The sequence below is a fragment of the Mauremys mutica genome, chromosome 15 (genome assembly GCF_020497125.1).
Source record: "Mauremys mutica isolate MM-2020 ecotype Southern chromosome 15, ASM2049712v1, whole genome shotgun sequence".
NCBI lineage: Eukaryota > Metazoa > Chordata > Testudines > Geoemydidae > Mauremys > Mauremys mutica.
In genome coordinates this window covers 31,031,413-31,055,745 of record NC_059086.1, presented here as the reverse complement: position 1 = coordinate 31,055,745, position 24,333 = coordinate 31,031,413, and positions in this window count along the sequence as shown.

Below are 24,333 nucleotides of genomic sequence, written 5' to 3'. Positions count from 1 at the left end.
GATCTGGGCTATGGGACCTGGGGGAGCCGAGGGGAGATTTGAAAGAAACCCAAGGAAATGAACTGCCCATAAACTTCGTTAGCCCAGAGTGAAGGGTTCCCGGAGTGGCCACGTGCCCGTGCAGACTGTTCAGTGCAGAGACACTCAGAGCTCTGCAGGGAATACGGCGCTGAGGACCACCCACCCCCACAACACCAGCGCCCCCCACACCAGCGCCCGGCTCTCACAGGGGCTACAGAGCACGCAGAGGAGGGAGCACACGGCTCCGTCTAGCACCTTTGCTTTGCCAAGGCAGGGCTTGGGTTTGGAGCAGGCTCAGTGACCAGGAGCTACCTCCAGCTGCCAATACACCCGAGCCTGCCCCACGCAGCCTGGCCCCAACTGGCCCAGCATCCCCCGGGACCTGAGTTAGTTCACGCTGCCCTGGAGGGGGCACGGCCATGCATTGCCTGATTGTGGACAGTCCGCCTGCCCAGGGGACCCTGCCAGAGACACAAGCGGCACAAGGCAGCATTGGCATGAGGGTTCCTGGGATTCCCGAGAGGCACAACTCCTCTCTGGCCACCTGCTGAAGCTAACACCCCCTACCCCCGGCCATGTGGCATGGCCCCCACCCGAGCTCAGCAAGGGCAGCTGGAGAGTCGGCTGCTGAGCACTGCAATTCACAGCTGTGCCAGCTTGACCGATAGCACATGTGGAATTCCTCTTCCGTCCATTCACCCTGGTGTCCTGCCCCCACGGCAGAACCGTTCATGCTGCTGCCTTCTCTGGGCAACAGGCTGCTGCTCGCATGTCCTTCTCTGCCTCCCACCCCCCTGTGTCTGCCCCCTCGTGCTGGTGGGTGTTGCATTAATGCCAATGGCTGGAGCAGGCCATGGCTCAGTGCTGGCTCCATGCCTGGGCGCTGGCTGGAATGGAGGCCGCGGGCGGAGATTGAGAGTACGCCAAGCTGGGTTACTTTTCTGGGCTGCCAGGCTCAGAGCACAGGCTCAGGAAGGCCAGTGACATTCTCCCCCAAGTCGCTCTGAGAGCATTCAGAGAGTAACCCAGCCAGAGCAGGCTCCCTTTGAAGCCCGAGGCCTCCCCTGGGCTAGTGCAGTGCCACTGGGATACAGCAATTCCATTCTGGCTTTGCAGTGGGCACTGTCACAGCTGGGCACTCAGACCCAGGGGCCGATCACCGGGTCAGTTCAGCAGTGAAGACAAGCCCAGAGATTCATAGGTCCCAAGGCCAGAAGGGTCCACTGAGATCAGCCACTTTGACCTCCTGGATCACAGAGGCCGGAGAACGGCCCCTCAGCTATTCCTAGAGCAGAGCTGGTAGAAAAAATCCAATCTCGATTTTAAAAATGGCCAGTGATGGAGAATCCACCATGACCCTCAGCAGAATGTTCCGATGGTTAATTACCCACCCCCTCTGTTAGAAAAAAAACAATTAGAGCAGGGACAGCTGGGATATGACCCCAGGACCTCTTGTTTAGTAGGGAGAAACCACAAGCAACAATGCTGTGGCCACCCCCTTTGAAAGAGCATTCTTGGATCTATATCGCGACACAAGAGACTCAAGAGAAAAAGGGGTCAATGGGCCAGGTCGCCAGCTGGTGTGAATGGATGCGGCTCAGCTGAATCGTATACGGTAAATTCCCACACGACGACGCCAGCACTAAACAGGGAGATCTTCGCTGCCGTCCTCTACAAACTGGCCCTGAGCTGTTTTGTTTTTGCAGATTATTCACCGCAGAAATGCTGAGGCCTTTAAGTGCAGCAGGGCCCAGTGGGCCAGTTTCTGACCCCAGATTCTGGGCCTTGTTAGGGGTGAATGAGGGAGGCAGCCTAGTGACAGAGGATGTGGAAAAAGCTAGTGTACTCAATGCTTTTTTTGAATCTGTCTTCACAAACAAGGTCAGTTCCCAGACTGCTGCACTGGGCAGCACAGTATGGGGAGGAGGTGACCAGTCTTATGTGGAGAAAGAAGTGGTTTGGGACTATTTAGAAAGACTGGAAGAGCACAAGTCCATGGGGCCGGATGTGCTGCATCCGAGGGTGTTAAAGGAGTTGGCGGATGTGATTGGAGAGCCATTGGCCATTATCTTTGAAAACTCATGGCGATTGGTGGAGGTCCCAGATGATTGGAAAAAATCTAATGTAGTGGCCATCTTCAAAAAACGGAAGAAGGAGGATCCGGGGAACTACAGGCCAGTCAGCCTCACCTCAGTCACTGGAAAAATCATGGAGCAGGTCCTCAAGGAATCAATTCTGAAGCACTTAGAGGAGAGGAAAGTGATAGAGGAGAGGAAAGTGATCAGGAACAGTCAGCATGGATTCACCAAGGGCAAGTCATGCCTGACTAACCTAACTGACTTCTATGAGGAGTTAACTAGGTCTATGGATGAGGGGAAAGCAGTGGATGTGTTATTCCTTGACGTTGGCAAAGATTTTGATACGGTCTCCCACAATATTCTTGCCAGCAAGTTAAAGAAGTATGGGCTGGATGAATTGACTATAAGGTGGATAGAAAGCTGGCTAGATCGTTGGGCTCAACGGGTAGTGATCAATGGCTCCATGTCTAGTTGGCAGCTGATTTCAAGCGGAGTGTCCCAAGGGTCAGTCCTGGGGCCGGTTTTGTTTAATATCTTCATTAATGATCTGGAGGATGGTGTGGACTGCACTCTCAGCAAGTTAGCAGATGACACTAAACTGAGAGGAGTGGTAGATACACTGGAGGGTAGGGATAGGATACAGAGGGACTTAGACAAATTAGAGGATTGGGCCAAAAAAACCTGATGAGATTCAACAAGGAGAAGTGCAGTGTCCTGCACTTAGGACAGAAGAATCACATTCACTGTTACAGACTAGGGATTAAATGGCTAGCAGCAGTTCTGCAGTTCCGGCCGAGTTCGCAGCAGGACCCCGGGGGGCAGGAGCCGCACCGCCCGGCCGAGTTCGCAGCAGGACCCTGGGGAGCAGGAGCCATGCCGACCCGCCCCAGAGTACGGCCGTGACCTTGCCGGGCAGTGCGGCACCTGGAGCCCTCCTCCCGCTGGTGCCTCCGCCCCCCAGCCCCGGCCCCAGCTCAAGCTCTCCTGCAGGAAGCCGCTGCTTTCTTCTCAGCCCTCCCTGGCTTCCCGCGCGAACACCTGATTCGCGGGAAGCTGTGGAGGGGGAGGAGAAACATTAGGAGCATTCAGAAGAGGAGGTGGAGTGAGGTGAGCTGGGGCCGGGGGAAGGGTAGGGAGCTGCTAGAGCTTTTGTTAAATTCAAAAGCCCTTTTGGAACAAGTTGTCCCTCCAGGAACAACCGGTTCTAAACGGGCTTCTAAATTTAACAACCGGTTCTCGGGAACCGGTGCAAACCGGCTGCAGCTCACCACTGCTTGTTGCCAAGAAGGCTAACGGCATTTTGGGCTGTATAAGTAGGGGCATTGCCAGCAGATCGAGGGACGTGATCATTCCCCTCTATTCGACACTGGTGAGGCCTCATCTGGAGTAGTGTCCAGTTTTGGGCCCCACACTACAAGAAGGATGTGGATAAATTGGAAAAAGTGCAGAGGAGGGCAACAAAAATGATTAGGGGGCTAGAGCACATGACTTCTGAGGAGAGGCTGAGGGAACTGGGATTGTTTAGTCTGCAGAAGAGAAGAATGAGGGGGGATTTGATAGCTGCTTTCAGCTACCTGAGAGGGGGTTTCAAAGAGGATGGATCTAGACTGTTCTCAGTGGTACCAGATGACAGAACAAGGAATAATGGACTCAAGTTGCAGTAGGGGAGGTTTAGGTTGGATAGTAGGAAAAACTTTTTCACTAAGAGGGTGGTGAAGCACTGGAATGAGTTCCCTAGGGAGGTGGTGCAATCTCCTTCCTTAGTGGTTTTTAAGATCAGGCTTGACAGAGCCCTGGCTGGGATGATTTAGGGGATTGGTCCTGCTTTGAGCAGGGGGCTGAACTAGATGACCTCCTGAGGTCCCTTCCATCACTGATGTTCTATGATTCTATGAATCCGAAGTCAACCCCAACAGCGGCAGGGTGAGGCTCCGAGCTACTATGAATTAACCTGGCCTCCTGCTGCCATCTGCTGGTGAACAGGAGGAAGACATGTGACTAATGCAAGGAGCAGACCCTGCTTTGCAGTTGCCCTGCTTGGGGGCCCAACGGGTCAGGGATGGGGGTTCGGTCTGAGGCCAATGTGGGGGCTCTGTCATCCTGGGCTTCAAGCCATTATTATAGCCTATCCCCCTTGCCCCCCGTCAAGCTGTGTGGGGCTGATCCTGCGTCATCTGGGGGTTGACGGAGCCCCCTGGGTGGGCTCCACACAGTCTGTCCCCACCAGAGGGAGGAGGCAGCCATCTTTGTCACCACGGCTCACAAGACCCAGTGCCCCCTCACTGGTGCAAAGGGAGGTGATAAAACCCTGAGGAGCTGGGGTAGGGGAGAGGGTTATGGGTCCGGATGTGGGGCTGCTCCCTGCGCCTCGTGGATGCCACCTGAGGGTGTGGCCCTGTTGAGGATGCGTGTCCAGGTGCAGGGCACAGTGAGGTTGGGGTATCCTGGGGAAGGGACTGCAGTTGAGGAGGGGGTCCCAGGCAGGGGTCAGAGTCTGCATGAGGATAGAGTTCCTTTGGCAGGGGACACACACCCTGAGGTGGGTGGAGGGGTCTCCAGGCAGGGGGGTGAAATTGGGGGGGTCCCGGGGAAGGAGATGCACCTGAGGCAGACTCACATTTGGGTGGGGGTCCCGGGGCAGGGGACAGCATCGTTTTGGGTGTCTCCAGGCAGTGGGTGCAATGGGGTTGATGCTTTCAGGGCAGAGTGTGCAGTTGGGGGTCCCTGGGGCAGAAGGGGTGCAGTTGGGTTGGGGGTCCCTGGGGCAGGAGGGGTGCAGTTGGGTTGGGGGTCCTAGGGCAGGGGGTGCCATCGGGGTAGTATCATGAAGTTTCCATCCCACTGTGTTCATTACACACACGTGATGGAGTTGCTGATTCTCTGCTGGGCGACCGAGGCCATTAAAGCTCCCAAGGTCCCGGCACCTGGTATCTCTGCCGCGATGTTGGATGCCAGGACATCTTCATCCAGCTCTGAACATAACATAAAGAACATAAGAATGGCCGTACCGGGTCAGACCAAAGGTCCATCTAGCCCAGTATCTGTCTACTGACAGTGGCCAATGCCAGGTGCCCCAGAGGGAGTGAACCTAACAGGCAATGATCAAGTGATCTCTCTCCTGCCATCCATCTCCATCCTCTGCCAAACAGAGGCTAGGGACACCATTCTTTACCCATCCTGGCTAATAGCCATTTATGGATTTAGCCACCATGAATTTATCCTTTTAAAAATTGTTATAGTCCTAGCCTTCACAACCTCCTCAGGTAAGGAGTTCCTCAAGTTGACTGTGCGCTGCGTGAAGAAGAACTTCCTTTTATTTGTTTTAAACCTGCTGCCTATTAATTTCATTTGGTGACCCCTAGTTCTTGTATTATGGGAATAAGTAAATAACTTTTCCTTTTCCACTTTCTCAACATCACTCATGATTCTATATACCTCTATCATATCCCTCCTTACTCTCCTCTTTTCCAAGCTGAAGAGTCCAGGCCTCTTTAATCTTTCCTCGTATGGGACCCTCTCCAAACCCCTAATCATTTTAGTTGCCCTTTTCTGAACCTTTTCTAGTGCTAGAATATCTTTTTTGAGGTGAGGAGACCACAAATGTACACATTATTCGAACCCTCTTGCTGGGCTGGCTCCCAAACGGCATCAGTTTGTGCCTGTAACACAAGAGACCCCGACTCAGCCCCTGGCATGGCAGCTGGGACAGCAGCCGGCCAATCAGCACTTGGCCCAATAGTACAGCTCCTGTTTATGATCCTGGGGTTGAGTCAGACGGGTACGTGCTGTGCGAGACGCCTGTCACTTGTTCCCTGGTTCTGACCCAGGCCAAAGACAGTTCCAGCTGGATTCCTCTGGAGGGGGTACGGTGAGCAGATGTCCTGATTTTATAGGGACAGTCCTGATTTTGGGGGATTTTTCTTATATAGGCACCTATTACCGCCCCGCCCCCTGTCCCAATTTTTCATACTTGCTGTCTGGTCACCCTAGGAGGGGGCCAGGGGCAGGGAGGTCCCTCTGCCCCCACAGAAACGATGAGGGACTTGGGAGGGAGGCCCTCCCGCTCCCCACACCCTGCCACAGACAAAGTCGCTAGGATATAGATAGGCAGGCCTGCCTGTAAAGGTCTAGACTTTAGGAACCCAGGTGTATTTTTACCACCTAGCTAGTTACTGAGGTTTAAAAGAAAGAATCAAAATCACAGTCTGCCTGTGTCTGGGCCTTCTCTCACTAGGACAGTCTGAGGCCTAGTTCTTAGGCTAAGGCCTTTGGCCAAGCAGCAGAGGCGGCCATAAGCTGGGAAGCGAAGGTCACATCCTCAGATCCCAAACCTGTCACACTGAAATAAGGTGCTATTGGGCTGTTAGGAATAAATCCTGTCCTGATAGTGCCCATCACCACCAGAGAAAGATGATTAAAGAAAACTTACTTTGATAACATCCTGTCTGGCAAGATATCACTTATCAGTGGTTGTGGTTGTGAAACCCTCATGTCTGTATCTTTTATCTTTATGGCCCCCACTTTTCAATTGTTAATCTGTCTGGTTCTCTAATTGTCTCTGTCTGCTGTATAACTAATTTTGCAAGGTGTAAGTTAATTAAGGTGGTGGGATATAATTGGTTAGAGAATTATGCTACAATATGTTAGGATTGGTTAGATAGATTTCAGTAAAATGATTGGTTTAGGTATAACTGAGAATATTACTAAATAAACTAGGGGCGAAGAGGGAGTAATTTGGCATTCAAAAATAAGGAAAAAGGAACTTGGATTTAAGCTTGCTGGAAGTTCACCCCAGTCACCATGGAATTCTTTGCACCTTTGGACTCTGGGTATTGTCGCTCTCTGTTCACATGAGAAGCACCAGGGAAGTGGGAGGGTGAAGAAATAAGCCCTCTAAGAAAGGTCACCAGAGGCTGGTCCCTCAGGGGCTGGAGGCTGCCGGCCCCGCGGCTCTTGTGCCACCAGCATGGCCAGTGATGAGCTGCCAAAATTTTAACAACCGGTTCCCTATAAAAAGTTCTGATTTAAGAGGGGGGAGTGGGGGAGGGGCCGGGGCAGGGGGAGACATAGTCGTGGGGCTGGGGGCCCCTACAGGTCCTGGGGCAAATTGCCTCACTTGCCCCCCCCCCCTCGGCAGCCCTTAAGCTTGCAGCCCCCTCCCCCCTTACCTACCCTAAGCTCAAAGCAGCAGGAGGCCTGCGGCTGGCCCCGCTGCAGCTGGGGGAAAGCGGGGGAAGGCCCGGGGGAGCCTCAGCCTTCCCAGCTGGGAATCCTGGGAGCAACAGGATGGTCCGGCCTGCAGACCGGAGTTGTTTGAACACTCCCTGGCCCTTTAACAACCGGTTCTCCACGGAGGTCTAATTTTAGCAACCGGTTCTTGGGAAGCTGTGGGAACCGGCTCGAGCTCACCACTGAGCCCGGCCACAAGGGCCGTTTCTTTCTCAAACCAAGATCAGGCCACAGGGGAAGCTCGACCAGGGCTGAGGCGAGGGGTTGGCGTAAGGCTCAGTTGCGAGGCCTCCCGGCCACACAGCTCTTGCACCACCATCACCACCGCAAGGGCCGTTTACTTCCCAAGCTGCATTTGCGACAGCGGGGGAGCTCGGCCAATGGGGATGCCCTGTGGCTGGCACGGTGCGGTGCGGGGGGGCAGGTGTCTCACCCAGCCAGGTTAGGTCTTGAACCTCTTTGTCAGGGCGAGCACCCCCCCAGGACAGGCCCCAGCCCTACCCCCAAGTGCCATGAATGACCCTGCCCAGCTGGGGGCCTGACTCCCACCCAGTCTCCCTGGGGTGGGGGCACCGGTTGGGTGCAGATGGGACACACAGCCTGATGGCTTTCCTGACGAAGCCGTCATTGGCAGGGACGGCACTGGGAGCTCCTCGAGAGCGCGGGGCTGGCGGGGAGCACAGCCAGTATCTTGCTCTCAGCGCAGGGTGCACAGCCAGGACAGGGCTGGTACCGTCCAGCCGGACTCCTGCGTCCCAGGCCTGCACCACCCGCATCCAGCACAAGCCTTGGACACAGCCAGAGGGAGAGCAACATGGAGCAACAGCAAGGGGGGAATTGTCCCATCCCTCTGGGGAGCCGTCCCGGCCCTGATTCCTCCCGCTGGGCTCTGGGAACCTGGTTCCACAGGAGCTCAAGCACCCTTGGGAAGGGATCCGGCTGGCCTGGGGAAGGGATCCTCAGGGGTCACAGCTCCCCTCCAGGGCCATCCGGGGGGGCACCGGAGGGGAGGGCAAGTGGGGCAATTTGCCCCAGGCCCCACAGGGGCCCCCATGAGAGTTTTTCAGGGCCCCTGGAGTGGGGTACTTCACTTGCTCCGGGGGCCCCGGAAAACTTTCATGGGGCTCAGGCCCCCAGAGCTTCTTCCACTCCGTGTCTTTGGTGGCGGAGGGTCCTCACCATAGAATATCAGGGTTAGAAGGGACCTCAGGAGGTCATCTAATCCAACACGCTGCTCAATCCCCAGACAGAATTTTACCCCAGCTTCCTAAGTGGCCCCCTCAAGGATTGAACTCACAACCCTGGGTTTAGCAGGCCAGTGCTCAAACCACTGAGCTATTCCTCCCTCCCCCCGCACTGTGCCGCTGAAGTGCCCCGAAGACCCGAGGTGGGGGGTCCTTCCGCCCCGGGACCCACCGCCAAAGTGCCGGGTCTTTGGCAGCAATTTGGCGGTGGGGGCACCTCGCTGCCGAAGACCCCAGACCCCCTGAATCCTCTGGGCGGCCCTGCTCTCCTCCTGGGAAGGGGCATCCAGGCTAGGAGCCAGGGACCAAGCTGAGGGACTGCGGGGCAGACTGAGCAACACCCACACTGCCTGCTCTCCTCCATGCCCCCTACTCTGCCCCCAGCCCCCTGCTCTCCCCCAAACTGCCAGAAATACCTTCTCTGCATCCCCCCCGGCCTCCCAGAGACCCCATCACCACGATGCTCTACCCCCCTTGCCCAGCCTGCCGGAGATCCTCGCTCTGCCCTGGTCCCTCCCTCTCACCCGGATCCCAGGTTCTCATTCTCCTGGGGATCCCTTTCCCCCAGAGGAAGGATGAGGGGATCAGGAGGGAGGCCCTCGCCTGCTCCCCACTCCCTGCCACAGACAAGGCCACCAGTGGCTGGTCCCTCGGGGGTGGAGCCTGCTGGCCCAACGGCTCTTGTTCCAACACTCTGGCCACAAGGGTCGTTTATTTCTCAAGCCACAGTTGCACCAGCAGGGGAAGCTTGGGCTGGGGCCGTTGGCAGCTCGGGGAGCTGGAGCCAGAGGGGAGCCTCCCACTAACCCAGGCTGGACTATGAACCCCCTTCCCAGGGCGCCCGCCTGCAGTGCCCAGGCACCAGCACATCCACCAAGGGGCATGAACTGCCCTGCCCCATAGTCCCCGGGGGCACCACTTGGGCACAGAAGGGGTGGGCAGACAGACGGTCTCCGCAGGAGTATCAGACATTTAGTGGGTCCCTCCCAAGACCGGATGGCTGTGTGACCCCAAACACCCACCCCCCAGCTGTGCCTTCAGTCCTATTGCTATGGAGCCGTCTCTCGCTGGACAGCACTGGGAGCTGCCGAAGGACGGGGGGTGTCTGGGAGCCTGGCCCCAAATGTGATCCAAGCTGGCCCTTCCTGTTCTCTTACCCCTCCTGGCATCTACAGCCTGCCCCCATTAACCCTGCGTTAGAACAATAGTGTGCCCCTTTGGGGCCCCATCCCTGTGTGCCGAGCCCCCTTGGCCAGCCAGGTGCTGGAGAGAAGCAGCTCGGTCTTAGTGCCGGCCGTTTCATCGTGCCCCTTAGGGCCAGGTGTGGCACCGTGGGTGAGCCCTGCCTCAGTTTCCCCTAACCTGGGAAGAAGACTTTCCGGTTCCAAACAGCAAAACCCGTTTGGACGGGACCATCACAATCCAAATTCCATCCCAATGTCCCCAGGAGGCTGAAGGGGGCAGAGATGCTGCTGGCGTGGGGCTCTCGGGTACATTTCTCTGTCCTGGACCCACCCCAAACCTCCATCAGTCCTGGATCCTAGCAAAACACCAGCTGGTTTAGCAATGGTGGTGCTGCGTTTCTACCAGTCCCTGAGGGGTGCAGGGTGCTTTCCAGAGGGAAAAATCTTCCCCTGTTGAGCCCCAGTATGGAACCCACATGTATGTGCCAGGCTCCAATCTAGAACGCCACCCCTGAGTTTGTAACGGCTGCCAGTCTAGAACCCCTGCCCCTCCTGAGTGTGGGCCGGGCCCCTATCTAGATCCCTCAACCTCTGTGTGCATGTGGCTCTTATCTAGAACATCTGCCACACTCAGAGCATGCTCCTGGCTCAATTCTAGAACCCACACCCCATCCTGACTCTGCTCCACACTCCAATCTAGCACCCCCTCACTTCTTAGCGACCTCTGTGCTTCAGTCTAGAACCTCTTCCCCTTCCCCAAGCAAGCATTGAACTCCAGTCTAGAACCCCCACTCCACCCAAGCACACTCTAAGCTCCCCACTAGAACCTCTCCCCACCCTGGGGTGACCTTGGAGTGAGGATTCCAAGCTGGAGCAGGTCCACTGACGTCAGGGCCGATTGGCACCCACTGAGTCCTGCCCGACGTCGCATTTCATTGCACAGTGCTGTTGGCACAGACAGCGGCAACCTGATCTCGCTGAGTGACAGATGGACGTGTTCAGCCTCCTGCCCCATCCCCAGCTGTCTGTGTCTGGCCTGACAGGGTGGAAGTGAGCCAGACACATGGACAGAGATGCTGGTGCTTGTGAAAGTTTTTCCTAGGGTGTAACCTGGAAGTGGGGTACCGCTGAGCCCTCTGTGCTCCCTCTCACACTGTGCTACTGTGACAAGCTGCAAAGCCCTCCAGGTGCTGCACTTATACAGCCAAAAATCAGATCAAAATGATTAGAGGGCTGGAGACTTCTGAGGAGAGGCTGAGGGAAGTGGGATTGTTTAGTCTGCAGAAGAGAAGAATGAGGGGGGATTTGATAGCTGCTTTCACCTACCTGAAAGGGGGTTCCAATGAGCATGGATCTAGACTGTTCTCAGTGGTAGCAGATGACAGAACAAGGAATAATGGTCTCAAGTTGCAGTGGGAGAGATTTAGGTTGGATATTAGGAAAAACTTTTTCACTGGGAGGGTGGTGAAGCATTGGAATGGGTTACCTAGGGAGATGGTGGAATCTCCTTCCTTAGAGGTTTTTAAGGTGAGGCTTAGTAAAACCCTGGCTGGGATGATTTAGTTGGGGATTGGTCCTGCTTTGAGCAGGGGTTTGGACTAGATACCTCCTGAGGTCCCTTCCAATCCTGATATTCTATGATTCTATGATCCATAGGCAGGGACGCACCCAGCCAAGTTACATGAATTCTTCCGCCACCCACTCAGGAACCAACAACCGAGAGGATCCAGCCAATTCCCCGCAGCTCTCCATCCTTGGATCCCATGTCTGTACCATCCTGCCCTAGTCAGAGGCCTGGCCAGTTTAAATTGATAACCCAGTCCATTCTGCCCTCGATGTGGAGAGGACATGCACCAGCTTGTGTACACTGAGCAGATTCCCCAAGGTCTTCAACCAAAACGCACTATTTTAGGTAAACTATAAAACAGATTTATTAACTACAGAAAGACAGATGATAAGTGATTGTAAATAGTGGGTGTAGAGATCAAAGTTGGTCACCTAAGAAATAAACCTAATTTGCAGTCTTAGTTCTAAAAACTAAACAGGATTTGAACCAGGCAGTGTCTCACCCTGCGCAGCCTTTTATTTCTATTTTACATTAATCATGTTTCCCTGAGCTTAGCCATGGTGGCTACAGTATTAAATTCAACAGAGTAATCTCTGTTTATTTTACATCCAGGAGCCCATAGGAACAACGCAGGCCACAGAATCTCACCCACCCACTCCTGTAACAAACCCCTAACCTATGTCTCAGCTATTGAAGTCCTCAAATCGTGGCTTAAAGACTTAAAGATGCAGAGAATCCTCCAGCAAGTGACCCTGCCCCACACTGCAGAGGAAGGCAATTAACCCTTTACCGCATAAAAAAACAGAAGAATACAAGAACGTTAATACTTATAAGGTAATGCAAAGCATAAGTCCACAACAAGTTCCAAAAGCAGCTTATAACTATGTACCATTTCCTAACTGTCAGGGTGGTGTCAAAGTTAGACTCAGGACTCACAGTTTGTCAGACCACTCTGTTTTATTAGCACAGTGCTCTGCTAATAACACCCAGGTAATGTGAGCACCATGCAAGACACAAACTATCTTATTTATACAGATAAAAGGGTGAGAACTTAACAAGATAACAAAGGAAGCAGAATCAGATAAGTTTACCTGGGCTAGGCATGCATATCTTATTTCCTTTCTAACTATTACCCATCTTCTGTTAATGTTTCGCCATTAGCACCATTGTTTATGCCTAATGTTTCTTTTCCTGGCACCTGTATTTCAACATTTCTTATTTCTGCTTAAAGGTACATACAACATTTCTTTAATCCATTCTTATTTTTACAATATAATTCATTCTACTTTCACAATCCCTCCTTTTGGTCAAGCTCACGCCATGACCAAAATTTTACTGGGTTTCACATATTAACCGTTCTTTATCTCTTTGTTCATCAGCAATATTCAAAATCATCATATTAGCACTCTGTTCTGGGGCAGTCACCTGAGTGGCATGCCTTACACAGTTTTGGGTACAACAGGAGACTAACTGAAAACATACAAAAATTATTAGGATTCCAAACAGGATAGTCAGGGCTCCCTGAAACAACCAGTTTCCTATGCCAGAGAATACTCAGCCACTTCCATAAAGAACTTGGCTCTTCATGGGGAAGATATGCGATTTGTTCTAAGTGGCTAGTGTGATCTATTACCTCATTGGTATCGTCAGGTATAAACACACAACATTGTTTTCCAATGAGAGTGTTGAGTCTGAACTCTTTATGAACTGAAACTTAACTCAGACTACATGTCTCTGTCTGAAACTTTTAATCAAAAGCTTTGACCTGCGAACTACTCATGACCCTTCCCCTCCCAATAAGTAGCCATAAGTAGCCATCTCCTCCTTTGTCTTCTCCAATTTACATTTTAACCTGTTTTATCCTGTAGAATCTTAATTGATTATGCATGACCATTATGATCTGTTAATCACTTTGTTTACTTCTGTGTATAAACATTGATGCTCACCCCTAATAAACTTGCCACACTTACTCCGAAGCTCTGCTTTTAAGCTAAGGATTGTGTGAGCCCGTTGATCAACGAATTGTTGTCTGGTCTCTGACAGATTTCTGAGCCCTATACCAACTCCGCACAAACTCGGGTGCTGGAGAGGTGAGTAGGACTTGCTTTTTACCTAACAAGAGCACAGGTCCCTCCTTTGGCCGCCAGCACTATGTACAATGCCTGACGGTTTTGAAGGGCCACCTGTCGGATCGCCCCTGTTTCTTTGGCCAGGGCTCTTAAACTTTCTTCAGTTTTATTTGCCATTATTTTAACTACTTCTTTTAACCTCAGGAGCCTTTTTGCCTGGTGTATTACTCCCCCAAGTGGGTTAAAGGAACTGCCAATAGTCTCTTCCCAGGTGTCATTACTGTTCCATATTGTGTTAAACGGACAAGGTCCTCCAGTGAGGTCTGGGGAATTGAGTGGGATAGCCAGGACAGGAACATCAGTTTGAGAGTGGGCTGGGATGTGGCTGCAGACCCAGCATTTAGAAATATTAAGGGTCTGAGCTATCCACCCTTGCTGCTGGATAAAAGAATTGTCATTGTGGACTCCCCAGACCTTCAGACACCAACAGACGAGGAACAGGCACCACCAGAGGCGCATGTTGGAGGCAGGGCCCTTCTGGTTCTGACAACCTCAACTGAGGGAACTGTAGTCACAGTTTTATGTCCACCAGGCAGCAGGCGCTAGGCTCACTACTGCTTTTTCTTGGGCCTTGCTTTAGGTAGTCGTCTGCTTCTGGCAACCCTTACGAGAACGTAGATTGTAAGGTATTGCAGGCTGTTCCTCTACGTCATCTTCTGGAGTCAAAATTGACTCTGCGTGGTCCTGAGGTGATGATTGGTTCGCTGGGGGTGGTACATTCTTACACGGCAAAGCATGTATTCATGCTGCAGATGCCAGACAGTTTAACAGCCGTCTGGGTAGTAAGCAGTGCCTGATGATTCTTTGATACTCTTTTTTAAGTCTTTTTGCTTCTTTCCTTGACTCTGGCTATAACAATGGCCTTCACACCTTATCTTTTCCTGATGCATTCATTCCTCATTCACACAAACAGATTGAGAATACAAACAGTAGTATTTTATATCGAGCAAAAAGGCATTGCAAATTAAACCTTGCTAAGTTTTACAATTAATAACCAAGACAATTTACATTGAGACCCAGGCCTTCAATGTTTCTCTAATTTACTTAACATAGACACAATAGAGAATCCTGTCTCTTAATACCTAAATCTTAAAACAAAGAGTTAGAGAGGGCCCAATTTGTAATGCATATGGGAAAACAGAATCTTATAGTCTCAGAGGGTCATTTCTTTCTGCTATTCAAAAAGGGTGGCTAGCAGGATGAAATCAAATTATACATTATAAAGTCCAGCTCCTACATATCCCCCTTTTGACACTAAGATTATCAATCGCCAGTGTCACTTCTTATGTAGTAAAATACTGGGAGGTGATTTCGGCCTATGGCTCTAGCTTTGCATACATTTGTGTTATCCACCAGCATATTTTAAACATTTCAATTAAACACATACAATTTAAAACCAAAAACAATTAGGGGTAGTAACGTTAGTATGCCAGTAGTTGTGGGAGACCATCCAGATAATATGAATGGTTCTGTTTCCCACATTGTTTTGTTTGTTTGTTTTTAGGAACTATGTTACCTTTTTACCTTTTTAAACAGATAATTGGTAACTGTTTGCCATTCAATGCCAAGACTGATAGAGAACTCAGCTAAATCAGTGCTTACAGTAAGCTGAGACTTTTTGGTTGTGGCAAATAGTAAATGTGATTATTGGTAAACACAGTACTTACATTACATGTACATTTGTCTACTGGTGGGTTGCTAACACTTTTATCCTTTTAAAACACTTCTTTCCAAGAATTAACACACACATTGCCCGTTATACAATACTTTGGTCTAATTATTAATTTTATCCCACATACAGGATCCTAGTGAGATGTCTTTACTACAGGGCTTTGGAGCAACAGGCATGGATAAGCATACCCACTTTTGAGGAGTCCACTTGGTACAACCTCTAGTGTCCAATAGTTTCCCTTCCTCCCCAGCCCACTGGCTTGAGGTTTGAGGTAGCCAGAAGGATCCCAGGTGCAATCTGTGGAGTGGGCTAACTTTCCATATCTTTGCTTCCAGAGCCTGTTGGTGTGCAATTTTAACAACAATTTCTTCACTTAACAAATTTTGTCTTACCGTACTGGAGACATACTGCATCCAGTTATATTGATAGGTATTAAACAATTATCTTTTTCTTTGCTTTAACAGATGTATTAAAACCTTAATATTCTCTGATATTACCCAAAACATCTTATGTTCTAAATATCTGCATTTTAGTACATTCCATAGCTATTGCAGTATGGTGTTTTTTTTAACTTTTATTTGTTTTTGTAATAGGTTGTTCTGTAGCTGGTATTAGCTTTTTCTGATTTTCTGAAAGACAAAAATAACATTTTTCTACCCCTTTCAGGGTGGCATTGATTGTTGCTTAAAAGATTCCTTTCTTTTACAAATACCCTTGCTGATTGCAGGCAAAACAGAGGAATTACCCCCATATTTCCTGGGGTTTTTTTTTTTTTTTTTTTATATAGGCAGGCCAGGTTTTAATGGCTTCTACTTTTTAAGGGTTATGGGGAAATTATTCCACTGTTTAGTTATTAAATTCATGAGGTGGTGTACCTCAAGTTTTTCTTCTTATATAGCAGACCAAGTTTGTAATGTTTTTCCTGCTGTGTTAAGCTTTAAGTTTATTCACAGGTAATAGCTGAGAAGCATCATTACCATATTACCTTCAAGGATTTTTCTAAAAATCATACACACTATACGTTGTTACAGGGGTACTTACTAACATTAAATTTATTTCAATGTTTAATATTAACAATAACATTTAGCATCAAATCTCTTAAAGGGACCTTGTTATACCATGTCTTTTTTTTAGGTAATTTCTTTTGTGCTGGCAGTTTTCACCTTCCTTTATCAGTTAGGTAATTTGCATCAACACAGGCTTGGCTTTTGCATTCAAAGCCATCAGCAGAGCTCAGAGACTCTGTCTTAAAAGGGACACAATCAACTTCCACCAGAGTTTTGATTTCTTTCCACTTTCAACTCCTGCTTACAAAACACACAGAGATCTGAAAAAGAAAACAGTCTATTGCGGCACTTTTTGGAGCCCTAATAGGATTTTAATTCAGTAGCATATTTCATTTGTATTTCTTTTACCCCTTTTTACAATATACACTGCACATGTCCTAGGGAAAAAGCACATTCCTTCTATACTACAACTTTTTTTTTAAAACATTAGCCATATCAATTTTTACATACGATGTAACTGTTTTTTTTTCTTACAGAGTTTTCATGTACCCTTATCAAAAGTGACAGTCTGATTACACAGAGCCATTTTAAGGCTCAGTGTTTTTAACATTGCTTCTTTTTGTTTTGTGCACCTCACCTCTGCTGTTGCTTCAGAGGGGCACTGTTAAAATTTTTTTTTATTCTTTCACTACAGCTCTTATCTGCTATTGTTACAAAAAAAACCAACCAACCAAACAAAAAGACTCCAGAATCTCTCCCTATTCTTCTGATTTTGACTGCCCTATTGCAGCCGACTTGTTTTTTATTTAAAAAAACATTTTAAATTTTATAAAGAATCAAGTTACCCCTTAAGGGTTAAATGCTAAATCCCGAAGCCAAACAACACTAATTACCTGTGTCTTGCAAAAAGGTCTGTCAGTTTTGCAACTTTGAATTAAAAGTCAAATGAATTTTTAGCGGCATTAAAAACAAAAACAAAACCAATTTATCTTACACCTACAAAACAGGAGTTTTACAAACCAGATGTGCTGGTTTAGATTCTTAGAACTTTACATATTTTCACAGACAAATAGATACATACACATTTTCTTTTCCTTAACATTCCTTTACACTGCTTTGTTTTTATATAGCTCTCTATATATTTGGATTATTTAAAGATGTTGAGTCTGAACTTTTGATGAACTTAAACTTAACCCAGATTTGATGTCTCTGTCTGAAACTTTTAATCAAAGCTCTGACCTGCGAACTACTCATGACACCCCCCTCCCCTTAAGTAGCCATCTCCCCCTTTGTCTTTTCTAATTTACATTTTAACCTGTTTTATCCTGTAAAATCTTGATTGATTATGCATGACCATTATGATCTGTTAATCACTTTGTTTACTTCTGTGTATAAATATTGATGCTCACCCCTAATAAACTTGCCACACTTACTCCGAAGCCTTTTAAGCTAAGGATAGTGTGAGCCCGTTGATCAACGAAGTGTTGTCTGGTCTCTGACAGATTGTGATCCCCATACCAACTCCGCACGAACTCGGGTGCTGGAGAGGTGAGTAAGGACTTGCTTTTTACCTAACAATTTGGGGGCTCGTCCAGGATTTCCTTCTGGTGCGGTGCCTCTGTCCAGTGGCCAGACCACTCATATACGAATTGGCAGGCGCCACGGGAGATTTCTCCCAGCCAATTCAATATTGAGGGGTCGTGTACTGGACAGCAGGATAAACGCCAGTTGGAGGGCTCCTGTCAGACACCATGGGTCAAGGGACTAGCGTGCCTCTTGAGAGTCCGCTGGGGATTGTAAATAAGTTATGGAACGAAGGGAAACTCCCAGTACAGACAGGAATGTCTAGGAGGAAGTTGTACACAGTGTGTGTAAGGAATTGGACTGGGTATACCGTGGTATTGGCCGACCCGGAGATGAGGTGGCCTTCGTATGGCTCTTTCGAACAGGCGGCCTTAAGAGGAGTAAGGAGCCAGATCGAAAAAGACCATCCGGGACAGTTATGTTACTGGTTTTGTTGGGACACAGCAGCAGAGCTGTGGAAATCTTTAAAAATTATGGCAGTCAGGTATTCTCCCGAGAGTGAATCCCCTCCATGTTATTTCGATGAAGAGTATAAACCACGGCGTGTTTTGACTTGTCAGTTGGTCCCCACTGCACCTGCCCCTATTCCTCCACAGGGGGGCTCTCTCCAGAGCGCAGAGGGGAATCTGCAGGACTCCAGATTGGAATCTCTGCAGAGGGATAAGGAGGAAATGGAAGGGCACACCTCGGGAGGAGTAATTACTAGGCAAAAGATCAAGCAGATGCAGCAGGATGCATACCCCTCCCCTGAGGATAGCCCAGAGGCTGCCTCCGCCAAACTTTTTGTAAGTAGAGAAATGCCTTTACAGGTGCACGACCAACCTTTTGTGGACAATAATGGCCAGTTACAACATACTAATATTGTGGAATATAAAGGATGGCTAGAATGGGACTTGAAAAAGTGGGGACGGTTGTCAGGGTCCTTTGGGGAAAATCCCCGAAAGATCACAGAACTTTTAAAAAGATTGTTTTCAAGTCATAATCCTACTTATACGGATGTAGATCAGTTGTTAAGTAGAGTTTTGACCGGAGAGGAACGTAGTAGATTGTGGATGGCAGAAAGGACATGGGGGGATAGCGATGCGGTTAATACCACTTGGATGGATAGGCGGGATCAAGCCGCCGGCTGGAATCCCCTAGACTGGAGTCAGCAAAGGCTGACTCAGCTGCGGACAGATCGAGAGCGATTGTTAGAGAGACTCAAAGAAATGGCTCGCCGCTCGCCTAATCAGGCTAAGTTCATGCAGATTCGGCAGGAATCTGATGAGCCACCCAGAAAGTTCTGGTCGAGGCTATTGGAGGGGGCCCGAATGTTCACTCAGATGGATCCTGAGAGAGAAGCAGACCACCCTACTCTTATTTCGTTTTTTGTAAATCAGTCAGTACCCCCTGTAAGGGATTATTTCTTACAGTTTCGCCCTGGTTGGGGAGGTGAGTCAGTCACTTCAGTGTTGGACGTAGCTGATTTTGCATGGAAGAAAGAAAGGGAAAGTAGTAAAAAGAAAGAGAAAAAGGAAGAATATAAGTTGATGGCTTTAGCTTTTCGTGGTGGTATTCGAGGCAGAAGCCGTGGCCGTGGCAGGGGATTTCAGGGTGCTCGGGGAAGAGGGTCCTGGCAACCCCAGCCACCAGGAAATTGTTTTCAGTGCGGACAGCCCGGTCACTTTAAACGTGAATGCCCCTGGGGACGCCCAGAGGGTCCGGTCGCATCCGCAGATACTTACACCAGGGACGAATACACCCCTGCACCACCAGCCCAGCCCGTTCCTCAGGCCTGGATCAACTACGGGCAACAGCAGCAGCTGCAGAAAACTCAGCCTTCTCAATGACGGTACCCCGGGGGCGAAGGCAAACAATGTAATGGTCTTATTTCCTTAATGTCTTTAGCCGGCTCCTTCCTCACTTTCTCCCCTCCCAGCAAAGAGCCTCGTCTAACCCTTTCAGTCCAAGGACTGCCTGTCTCTTTCCTCATTGATACTGGAGCTACTTTCTCTCTTTTAAATCATGCCCCCTCTCCCTGGCTATCCTCTGAGGTTAAAACTGCAACTGGGGTGGAGGGCAACCCACAGTCTCTGGGACTCACTTTGCCTCTAAATGTTATTTATGCTGATAAATGTTTTTCTCACCGTTTTCTTTTTTCCCCAGCTTGTCCGATCCCTTTGATGGGCCGGGATTTACTCTGTAAGCTTGAGGCTACTTTAACCTGCACTCCTGAAGGGGTAGGATTATTGATGACAGTGTTAGGAGATTCGGCCCCAACTCAGGGTAATTGGGAAACCCCCCCCTCTCTCTCCCCTGACCTCACTGACTTGCCTTTAACCCTCTGGGGAATTTCTGACACTGATGTTGGCCTGCTCCTTTCGGCAGAGCCAGTAAGAATTCAAGTGAAGCCCTCCTTAGCCCCCCCCGTCAGTCCCCCAATACCCCCTGTCGCTGGAAGCCCGGAAGGGCATCCACCCCATTATCGAGGGATTCATTGCACCAAGCTAGTCCGCCCTCAGCGCACTCCCTGTAATACCCCTATACTGCCTGTCAAAAAGCCTCCTAAAAAGGACGGAGACCCTATTCGTTGGCGCTTTGTACAGGATCTACGGGTTATTAATCAGTATGTGGTCCCTCTTCATGCAGTAGTTCCTGATCCAGCTACTATCATCAGCCAAATCCCCTGGGATGCTAAGTGGTTCACTGTTATTGACTTAAAATCAGCCTTTTTCAGCATTCCTGTGCACCCAGACTCTCAGTATCTCTTTGGTTTCACCTGGGAGGGACAAAGTTATGTCTGGCAACGACTTCCTCAAGGCTACAGAGACAGCCCCACGATTTTCAGCCAATGCCTCCGCCACGACTTGGAAGGCTTCACCAGTCCGCAGGGATCCACGTTAGTCCTATACGTAGATGACATCCTATTAGGTAACCGCGAAGAAGCCGCCCTCCGCATCGATGGTAAGGCACTTTTATTATACCTACACACCAGAGGCCACAAGGTAGACCCTAACAAGATTCAGTGGGTCTCACAGAAGGTCCGATATCTGGGCTTCCTGTTAACCCCAGAGGGGAGACAAATGGACCCAGTCCGCATAAAGACTATCCAAAACTGCCCTCTGCCAAACACCAAGAAACAACTTCGAGGTTTCTTAGGATTAATTGGCTTCTGTCGCCCTTGGTTGCCGTCCTGCGGGGAGTTAAGCAAACCGCTCCACCGACTCACTGCTAACCTTGCTCCTGACCCTTTGCAGTGGTCCCCAGACACGATCCAAGCCTTTCAGTTACTCAAGGACAGTGTGGCCTCCTCCATGTCTCTCCGCCCCCCCAATTACAGCAAACCCTTTCACCTTTTTGTCCACGAGAGGGGCGGAATTGCTAGTGGCGTCCTTACCCAGCTGAGCGGGCCCCACCATTTCCCGCTTGCTTTTTACTCTCAGCAGATCGACCCTGTCGCTCAGGGAACCCCATCTTGCACCCGGACTCTGGCAGCAGCTGCCCTGCTGATCACAAAGGCAAAGAGCCTGACCCTGGGTCATTTTACCACGGTTTGGACCTCTCATGCCTTGTCAGCCCTTCTGCGTAGGGGCACGACCCAAGTCTTTTCGGCCCATCGTCAGCAGCAGCTAGAGGCCGAACTCCTAGAAGACACTAACCTAATTTTTAAAAGGTGTGGGCCCCTTAATCCAGCTACCTTGCTTCCTGACCTGCCAGTCCTCCAGGATCAGCACGACTGTGTAAAAGTAGTTCATAGCATCTTACAGATAAAAAACAACCTGTTTAATGTGCCACTGAACAACCCTAATTGCATCCTCTTCTCGGACGGAAGCTCCTTCTATGTTAATGGCAAGCGTTTCATCGGTTATGCAGTCACCTCTGAATGGGACATTCAAGAGGCCGCCTCACTGCCAGGCAACTGGGAAGCCCAAGCCGCCGAACTCTGTGCCCTGGCCCGAGCTTGCCAGTTGGCCGCTGGTAAGACTGTTACCATTTTTACTGATAGCAAGTATGCTTTTGGAGTTGTGCATTGTCACATCCACCTCTGGAAGTTTCGAGGTTTCCAGACAGCTGCCGGTAAACCCATTCAGCACCTCCCCCTCATCCACAAGCTTTTGGACGCCCTCCAAGAACCCTCGGTCCTGGCTGTAGTTCACTGCCGGGCCCATACTAAAGATGATAGCCCCGTCACCCGTGGGAATGCCCTGGCTGACGCCTCCGCCAAGGCGGCTGCCGTCTTACCCTTAGCCATGCCCACGTTGGCTATTGTAACTTCCTCCTTTACTCCACTGCACCCCGTACTGGTACCCGCTGCTGAACTACAGTCATGGGAGAGCCTCGGAGCCACTCTGGTCAAAGGGACCTGGCTTATGCCGGATGGCCAAGCCTGCCTCCCTCGCTCCACATACCCCGTGACAGTTCGCTGGCACCATGATAAGGGGGGTCACTACGGCACGCACGCCCTTGTGGACACCATCGCTTGCTTTTGGTATGCTCCAGGCATTCAACCCTACTGCCTGTCAATAGTGAAAGCATGCAGCACATGTCAGCCTAATGGACCTGCTCCGCCTCTTAACAAAATTAAGGGTGAAAGACCTCCGCCTGCTGCTCCATTTCAACATCTTCAAATTAACTTTGCAAATATGCCAAAGGCTTTTGGAAAAAAGCACCTCCTTGTTTTGGTTTGCCCTCTGACTTCATGGGTCAAAGCTTTTCCTACTGCTAATTGTACTGCTGCCACAGTGGCAAAAATTCTCCTTAGAAACATTGTACCCCGTTTTGGCATCCCTCTCGTGCTTGACTCAGATCGCGGACCCCACTTTACTGGTAATGTCCTTGGCCGTTTAGAACAAGGACTGGGCATTTCACACTCCTTTCATACACCCTACCACCCCCAGTCTAGCGGAAAAGTTGAGCGTATGAATAGAAAGCTTAAGCTTACATTGGCTAAATACTGTCAGGAAACAGGGTTAAAGTGGCCTCAGGTACTTCCCTTGGTCCTGTTTCACCTTCGTACTCGCCCAACCCGTGTATTGGGATTATCCCCCTTTGAACTGCTCTATGGACACCCCCCTTTCAAAGGCGGGGCGCTACCACGTGCTGATGTTTCACTATTGGGAGGGGATCATATGACCGCGTGCCAGTTTCTCTCCCTACATGCTCGCCTCCGTACCCTTTGGAAAGCCTCGCAGTTTTCCCAGACCGTGCCACTAGAAGAACAGATCCACTCGTTCCAACCAGGGGACTTCGTCTGGGCCAAAAAGTTCGTTCGTGGCGACACCCTCCAGCCGAGGTTTACTGGACCCCACCAGGTTCTTTTAACAACCCAGACTGCAGTGTTCCTGGAAGGACGCAAATCCTGGATCCACCACTCCCACGTCAAGCCAGCCGTAGTGGACCACAGTGATGGACCAGCAGCTCTTGCCACCACTAAGGACACTGCCTCTGACCAGTGGACCAGCTTACCTCTTTCAGACATCAGACTTAAATTGACTCAAAAAAAATGAGAGGACCTTTTATTCTGACAACTGTATGTTTTTTATTATGTCTTTTTAGTTTATTTTCTGCTTATGAAGATAATGCTTTTATTAGATATTCCCACGAGGTTAAAACTCGTATTTTAGGAAATAGAAGTAATTGCTGGGTATGTACTCAATTTCCAGTAAATGCAGAACAGGAACTCCCCTTCACACCCATTCCCCTGACCACTGCTAATATGACTTGGATGCCACCGGCTAGAATAAAAGATCCAGTCCAACACAATCTTACATGGGACAAAACAGGAGTGCCAATTAACAGATATCTCAGGGTAACAAATCAGACAGGATCACTGTGTTTTGTTAAAGAAAAAGGGTCAACTTTTGTGGGAACCAGTAAATGCAACATGTATTTTAATGGCACCGCCTTTAGTAAAAACCTTGGCTTCAAACCTTGCGCATCCCACTTATCCCATATGTGGATCCCTCACAAGCCTTCAGAGTCAGCTTTTAAGAAACCCTGCTCAGATCATGAGGATGTCCAACTAATTGCTAAGGGATATACGATTGCCTTCTACAACTGCTCAAGCAGTACTACACTGCTCTTTGAAAACACCACTACCAAATTGTGCCTCTGCGGTTCACACAACGACCCCTCTGCATTACCAGGGGAACAGTGGTCCAACGGGTGGTGGGTAACCTCCTACTTTGAGAAATGGAATACCCGAAACGCAATGTATGGAACATACTGGGTGTGCGGGCCCAAAGCTTATTACTTTCTCTCCCCTGATTGGGCAGGGTCATGTTATTTAGCGTGGCTCACACCACCTTCTCGCATCTCCCTCACCCCCCCCCCCCATTTTCCCCACGTTCGTAACATCCGTGAAACCTTCAGCGATATTAATATCCGTGATGGTTTGTCGTGGCAGCGGTGGGTTGGTCTTATTAGCTTGAGGGGTGGTGTCATCCGTCTACAGGGACTACTAGAATCTTTAACCAATGAGACTGCGACCCTATTTGAGAATCAGGCCGGGGAAATGTCCCAGCTGCGCCAGTTAGCTTTGCAAAACCGAATGGCTTTAGACATAATGTTAGCAGCCCAAGGAGGGACTTGCGCCCTCATAAATGAAGAATGCTGTGTTTTTGTAAACGACACCTACCC